The sequence below is a fragment of the Peromyscus eremicus genome, chromosome 15, assembly GCF_949786415.1.
Source record: "Peromyscus eremicus chromosome 15, PerEre_H2_v1, whole genome shotgun sequence".
In the NCBI taxonomy this organism is placed as follows: Eukaryota; Metazoa; Chordata; class Mammalia; order Rodentia; family Cricetidae; genus Peromyscus; species Peromyscus eremicus.
In genome coordinates this window covers 768,966-777,248 of record NC_081431.1, presented here as the reverse complement: position 1 = coordinate 777,248, position 8,283 = coordinate 768,966, and positions in this window count along the sequence as shown.

Sequence of the window (8,283 nt, the reverse complement as noted above, 5' to 3'; positions counted from 1 at the left end):
TATTCATAACATAATGTAAAAATGCATTCAGTCCAACTTCAAGTCTCCTTAGTTTATCACAGTCTCAACACTATTTAAAAGTCCAAAGTCTTTTCTGAGACTGAAGGCAATCTCTTAATTGTAATCCCCTATAAAATCAAAATAAAAAAAAAAGCAGATCACATACTTCTAACATACATTGCCATTTGAAAAGGGAGGAAAAGGAGCATAAGTGAGGAAATACTGGACCAAAGCAAATCCAAAACCTAGCAAAGCAAACTCCACACTCTGCATCTCCATGTCCAATGTCAAAGTGCTCTTTAGATCTCCAACTACTTTCAGCTTTGTTGACTGCAACATACTACTCTTTCTGGGCTGGTTCCATGCTCAGTCTTCAGCTTTCCTTGGCAGATATCCCACAATTCTGTCATTATTAATATCTTGGTCTCCAACACAATCCAGGCTTCACCTTCACCTTCATGAAATGGCCTCTCTGAGTCTCCATGCAGGGACATCCCTGACACACACCTGATTTCAGCAGCTTTCCTAAGCCATGAAAGGAGATTCTACAATCCATTTCTAGTATCCTTGACTGTAAAGTCAGAACCACATGGCCAAAGCTGCCAAGTTCTGCTGTGTGATGTTCCCCTTGTCTTTCCTTTGACAAAGAAAAACTACGTATGTGCTTACTTCTAGGTCATAAGCCAGACTAAGGTACCAGAGTTATGAAGTAGAATCCATGACTTAAGAAGCTTAGTTCAATCCAACATAATTAGTTAAGCCAACCCCATCACAGATGGTACACACTAACACCATAAGAGGCAAGGTTTTCCAAGATAGTGCAGGGAAAACAGTTACCACTGAGTCCAGTCTCAAGGTTACCATCTTCTCCTAGACTGAGATACATGATTCAGATTGCCAGAGGTAAATACCAGCAAGCTCTTAAAAAAAAAAACACCAGGGACTTCCCTTCTGGAGCACAGGTGAATGCCCTGGCTCTGCCTGGACCCCATCTCTGGGCACCAGCCACTCCAGAGAAGACCTGCCCAACTTGGCCCCAGGTTCTGGCCACCGGGCAGGTTCCCTTCTAGCCCCACCGGGAAGGATCCCCCTCTCCAAGACCCCCGGCAGACCCTGCAATCTCCACACCTTGCCCCCATGCCCATCCGCCTGAGACCCCAGCCACTTCCTGAGATTTAGAGGCCAGCCCCCAGCTCCCATCCTGCCCCAGACTTCCCTTCTGGGAGAGAGAGAGAGAGAGAGAGAGAGAGAGAGAGAGAGAGAGAGAGAGAAGAGCTCCCATCCTGCCCTGGACTTCCCTTCTGGACAAGAGCGACCAATCTGCCCCGGACTTCCGGTCTGGACAAGAGCTCCCATCTTGCCCCGGAGTTCCCATTTGGACAAGAGAGCTCCCATCTGGACAAGAGAGAGAGACTTCCTGAATCTGTCAGTTCTCTCTGAACCAAGTGTGCTGATAAGACCAAGAACGAACCACAAGGAGATGGGCAAATGTCAAGGCAGAAATACATACAACAAAATGAATAGCAATACAGCATCACCAGAACCTAGCCCTCCTCCAACACCTAGACCTGAACATCAAAAATTGGAAGAAGCAGAAGAAAATAGCCTTATGAATGACATCATGAAGAAGGTAGAAGCTTGTGTAGAGGAAAAGACAAAAAAAAATGGGAAGAACACTGTAAACAACTACAGGAAAGGGCAAACAAATTAGAAGAAATCAATAAAGTCCTGGAAGAAAACAATAAAGTACTGAAAGAAAATCAAGAAAAAGCAATGAAACAAATGAAGGAAACAGTCCAAGACCTGAAAAGGGAAATAGAAAAAATGAAGAAGACGCAAACAGAGGGAATGCTGGAAATAGAAAATCTGAGTAAATGATTGGGAACTTCAGATGCAAGTATAACCAACAGAATGCAAGAGATGGAAGAGAGGATCTCTGGCGTTGAAGATACAGTAGAAGAAATAGATTCATCAGTCAAAGAAAACACTAAAGCCAACAAAGTCATGAACCAAAATGTCCAAGAAATTTGGGACACCATGAAAAGACCAAACCTACAAATAATAGGGGTAGAAGAAGGAGAAGAATACCAACTCAAGGGCACCAAAAATATATTCAACAAGATCATAGAAGAAAACTTTCCCAACTTAAAGAAGGAAATGCCTATGAAGATACAAGAAGCCTATAGAACACCAAACAGACTAGACCCCCCAAAAAAGTCCCCTCGCCACATAATAATTAAACAACTAAATGTACAGAATAAAGAAAGAATATTAAGAGCAGCAAAGGAAAAAGGCCAAGTGACTTATAAAGGCAAACCCATCAGAATAACACCCGATTTCTCAATGGAGACTTTGAAAGCCAGAAGGACCTGGACAGATGTAATGCAGACACTAAGAGACCATGGATGCCAGCCTAGACTAATATACCCAGCAAAACTTTCAATCGTCATAGATGGAGCGAACAAGACATTCCAAGACAAAGCCAGATTTAAACAATACTTATCCACAAACCCAGCCCTACAGAAAGCACTAGAAGGAAAATTCCAACCTAAGGAAGTCAGATACACCCTCAAAAACACAGGCAATAGATAAAGCCACAGCAGTAAACCCCAATGAAGAGAAGTACACACACATCACCACCAAAAAATAACAGGAATGAACAATCACTGGTCATTAATATACCTCAATATCAATGGACTTAATTCACCTATAAAAAGACATAGGCTTACAGAATGGATATGAAAGCAGGACCCATCTTTCTGCTGCATACAAGAAACACATCTCAAATTCAAAGATAGACACTACCTAAAAATAAAAGGCTGGGAAAAGACTTTCCAATCAAACGGTCTTAAGAAACAAGCGGGTGTAGCCATCCTGATATCCAGCAAAATAGACTTCAAACTAAAATCAATCAAAAGAGATCAAGAAGGGCATTACATACCCATCACAGGAAAGATCCACCAAGATGAAGTCTCAATTCTGAACATTTATGCCCCAAACACAAGGGGACCCACATATGTAAAAGGAACATTACTAAAGCTTAAATCACATATAAAACCCCACACATTAATAGTGGGAGACCTCAACACCCCACTTTCACCACTGGACAGATCTCCCAAATCGAAACTTAACAGAGAAATAAAGGACTTAACTGATGTCATGACTCAAATGGACTTAATCGATATATACAGAACATTCCATTCTAACAAAAAAGAATATACCTTCTTCTCAGCACCCCCATGGAACCTTCTCTAAAATCGACCACATACTTGGCCACAAAACAAATCTCAACAGATGCAAAACAATTGGAATAACTTCCTGTGTTCTATCAGACCACCATGGTCTAAAGTTGGATTTCAACAACAACAAAAACTACAGAAAACCTACAATCTCAAGGAAACTGAATAATACTCAACTGAATCACCAATGGGTTAAGGAAGAAATAAAGAAAGAAATTAAAGACTTCCTAGAGATCAATGAAAATGAAGACACCACATATCCAAACCTATGGGACACTATGAGGAAAATTCATAGCACTAAATGCCCACATAAATAAGTTGGAGAAATCTAACACTAGTGACTTAACAGCACACCTGAAAGCTCTAGAACAAGAAGAAGCAAAGTCTGCCAGGAAATTATCAAAGTGAGTGCTGAAATCAATAAAATAGAAACAAAGAGAACAATACAAAAAATTAATGAAACAAAGAGTTGGTTCTTTGAGAAAATCAACAAGATAGACAAGCCCTTATCCAAACTAACCAAAAGACAGAGAGAGAGAGCATCCAAATCAACAAAATCAGAAATGAAAAGGGGGACATAACAACAGACATTGAGGAAATCCAGAGAATCATCAGTTCATACTTCAAAAACCTCTACTCCACAAAACTGGAAAACCGAAAACAAATGGATAACTTTCTGGATAGGTACCACATACCTAAGTTAAATCAAGACCAGATAAACTATTTAAATAGTCCAATAACCCCTAACGAAATAGAAACAGTCATTAAAAGTCTCCCAACCAAAAAAAAGCCCCGGACCAGATGGTTTCAGCACAGAATTCTACCAGATCTTCAAAGAAGAGTTAATACTAATACTCTCTAAATTGTTCCACACAATAGAAACAGAAGGAACATTATCAAACTCCTTCTATGAGGCTACAATTACCCTGATTCCTAAACCAAACAAGGATACAACAAAGAAAGAGAACTACAGACCGATCTCCCTCATGAACATTGATGCAAAAATACTCAATAAAATACTGGCAAACAGACTCCAAGAACACATCAAAACAATTATCCACCATGATCAAGTAGGCTTCATTCCAGGGATGCAAAGGTGGTTCAACATACGAAAGCCCATCAATGTAATACACCATATAAACAAACTCAAAGAAAAAAAAAAAAACATGATCATCTCACTAGATGCAGAAAAGGAATTTGACAAAATCCAACACCCTTTCATGATAAAGGTCTTGGAGCGATCAGGAATACAGGAAACATACCTAAACATAATAAAGGCAATTTACCGCAAGCCAACAGCCAACACCAAATTAAATGGAGAGAAACTCAAAGCAATTCCACTAAAACCAGGAACGAGGCAAGGCTGTCTGCTCTCCCCATACTTATTCAATATAGTACTTGAAGTTCTAGCCAGAGCAATAAGACAACATAAGGAGATTAAGGGGATACAAATTGGAAAGGAAGAAGTCAAGCTTTCCCTATTTGCAGATGACATGATAGTATACTTGAGCGACCCCAAAGATTCCACCAAGGAACTGATACAGCTTATAAACACCTTCAGCAACATAGCAGGATACAAGACCAACTCAAAAAAATCAGTAGCGTTCCTATATACAATGGACAAAGAAGCTGAGAAGGAAATCAGAGATACATCACCCTTTACAATAGCCACAAATGACATAAAATACCTTGGGGTAACACTAACCAAGCAAGTGAAGGACCTATATGACAAGAACTTTAAGTCCCTGAAAAAAGAAATTGAAGAAGATGTCAGAAAATGCAAAGATCTCCCATGCTCATGGATAGGCAGGACTAACATAGTAAAAATGGCAATCTTACCAAAAGCAATCTACAGATTCAATGCAATCCCCATCAAAATACCAACACAATTCTTCACAGACCTAGAGAGAATAATACTCAACTTCATATGGAAAAACAAAAAACCCAGGATAGCCAAAAGAATCCTGTACAATAACACAACCTCTGGAGGCATCACGATCCCTGACTTCAAGCTCTACTATAGAGCTATGGTAATAAAAACAGCTTGGTACTGGCATAAAAACCGACATGTGGACCAATGGAATCGCATTGAAGACCCTGACATTAATCCACACACCTATGAACATACAATTTTTGACAAAGAAGCCAAAAGTGCACAATGGAAAAAAGAAAGCATCTTCAACAAATGGTGCTGGCATAACTGTATATCAACATGTAGAAGGCTGCAAATAGATCCATATCTATCACTGTGCACAAAACTTAAGTCCAAGTGGATCAAGGACCTCAACATAAATACAGCTACTCTGAACCTGCTAAAAGAGAAATTAGGAAGTAGTCTTGAACGCATTGGCATAGGAGATCACTTCCTAAATATAACACCAGTAGCACAGACACTGAGCAAAACAATCAATCAATGGGACCTCTTGAAACTGAGAAGTTTTTTTAGAGCAAAGGATACAGTCAACAAGGCAAAGCGACAGTGTACAGAATGGGAAAAGATCTTCACCAACCCCACATCTGACAGAGGACTGATATCCAGAATATATAAGGAACTCAAGAAATTAGACATCAAAATGTTCAACAGTCCAATTAAGAAATGGGCTATAGAACTAAACAGAGAATTCTCAACAGAGGAAAATCAAATGGCTGAAAGACATTTAAGGAATTGCTCAACATCCCTAATCATCAGGGAAATGCAAATCAAAACAACTCTGAGATACCACCTTATGCCTGTCAGAATGGCTAAGATCAAAAACACTGAAGACACCTTATGCTGGAGAGGATGTGGAGCTAGGGGAACTCTCCTTCACTGCTGGTGGAAATGCAAGCTTGTACAACCACTTTGGATGTCAATATGGCGCTTTCTTAGAAAATTGGGAATCCATCTCCCCCAAGATCCAGCTATACCACTCTTGGGCATATACCCAAGGAATGCTCAACCACACCACAAGAGCACTTGTTCAGCTATGTTCAGCATTGTTTGTAATAGCCAGAACATAGAAACAACCTAGATGCCCTTCAACTGAAGAATGGATAAACAAAATGTGGTACATATACACAGTGGAATACTACTCAGCAGAGAAAAACAATGACATCATGAGGTTTGCAGACAAATGGATAGATCTAGAAAAAATCATCCTGAGTGAGGTAACCCAGACTCAGAAAGACAAACATGGTATGTACTCACTCATAGGAGGATACTAGATGTGGAACAAGGATGACTAGACTGCTACTCACATCACCAGGGAGGCTACCTGGAAAACAGGACCCCAAGAAAGACATGAGGATCGCCCAATGACGGAGAAATGGAAGAGATCTACATGAACAGCCTGGACATGAGTGGGGGTAATGAAGGGCGAGGGTTGAGGGAAAGAGAGCTTGGGGCAGCAGGAGATCCCAGCTGGATCAACAACAGAGAGGGAGAACAAGGAATAGGAGACCATGGTAAATGAAGACCACATAAGAATAGGAAGAAGCGCCGGGTGGTGGTGGCGCACGCCTTTAATCCCAGCACTCGGGAGGCAGAGCCAGGTGGATCTCTGTGAGTTCGAGGCCAGCCTGTGCTACCAAGTGAGTTCCAGGAAAGGCGCAAAGCTACACAGAGAAACCCTGTCTCGAAAAACCAAAAAAAAAAAAAAAAAAAAAAAAAAAAAGAATAGGAAGAAGCGAAGTGCTAGAGAGGCCCACAGAAATCCACAAAGATACTCCCACAACAGATTGCTGGCAATGGTCGAGAGACAGCCCGAACTGACCTACTCTGGTGATGGGATAGCCAAACACCCTAATTGTCATGCTAGAAACCCCATACAACTACTGAGGGATCTGGATGCAGAGATCCATGGCTAGGCCCCGAGTGGATCTCTGGGAGTCCATTTAGCGAGAATGAGGAGGGTTTATATGAGCGAGAATTGTTGAGACCAAGGTTGGATAAAGCACAGACAAATAGCCAAACAAATGGAAACACATGAACTATGAACCAATGGCTGAGGGGTCACCAACTGGATCAGGCCCTTTGAATGGGTGAGACAGTTGGTTGGCTTGATCTGTTTGGGAGGCATCCAGGCAGTGGGACCGGGTCTTGTGCTCATTGCATGAGTTGGCTATTTGAAACCTGGGGCCTATGCAGGATCGCTTGGCTCAGCCTGGGAGGAGGGGACTGGACCTACCTGGACTGAGTCTACCAGGTTGATCTCAGTCCGCAGGGGAGGCATTACCCTGGAGGAGGTGGGAATGGGGGGTGGGCTGGGGGGAAGGTGAGGGGGGCGGGAGGGGGGAGAACAAGAGAATCCATGGCTAATATGCAGAACTGAATTGTATTGCAAAATTTAAAAAAAAATATGATATATGCTGAGCTTTACACCATTGTCTCAAATTAAAGTTTGTCATTCACAGCAACCAACAAAAAAGAAAGAAAAATAAAATAAAAAATAAAAAAAAAGTGTCCAAAGCAGAAATGCCCTGTGCCGTAAGGATAAGGATGTTAGTGTCCAGAGATATCTAAGAGGGGTGGCCTTTCTATGTACAATGCATGGACTGGAAGCAACAGACTTTGTTTCCCCTGGCTCTACCTGGTCAATTGTCGATTTTAGTCAAAGCATTTCATCCTCCAGGCCTCACTTTTCTCATTTGAAACCAAGGACAATTACATTGCTGTTGAAAGGGTTTCAGAACCTGTGGGTAGGAAGAAAATGTCATTTGATGCCAGCACTGGGTTCTGAAGTTGTTTTCTAACAATCACTGTACAGCTGAGCATAAAAATCAGAGATAGGATTTAATAACCAAAAAGACATGGACATTCTGAGAGTACCTTTGGTGGTGACCAAAACCATGGTGACCTGTCCCATTCAATGTTCTGTTATGAAAACCAAACTACATCAATATGCAATACCTCTTGTGTCTTTAGAAGAACCTTACCCTACCTGACTGAAGCCTAGAGACAGAAGAGTGGCAGTGACAGTGATTGTCTTGTAAGTATCAGTGTTCCTTGCTGAATACACTACTTATGGCAAGCTTCTCATTCAGTTGTTACTCTATGATGTCTCCT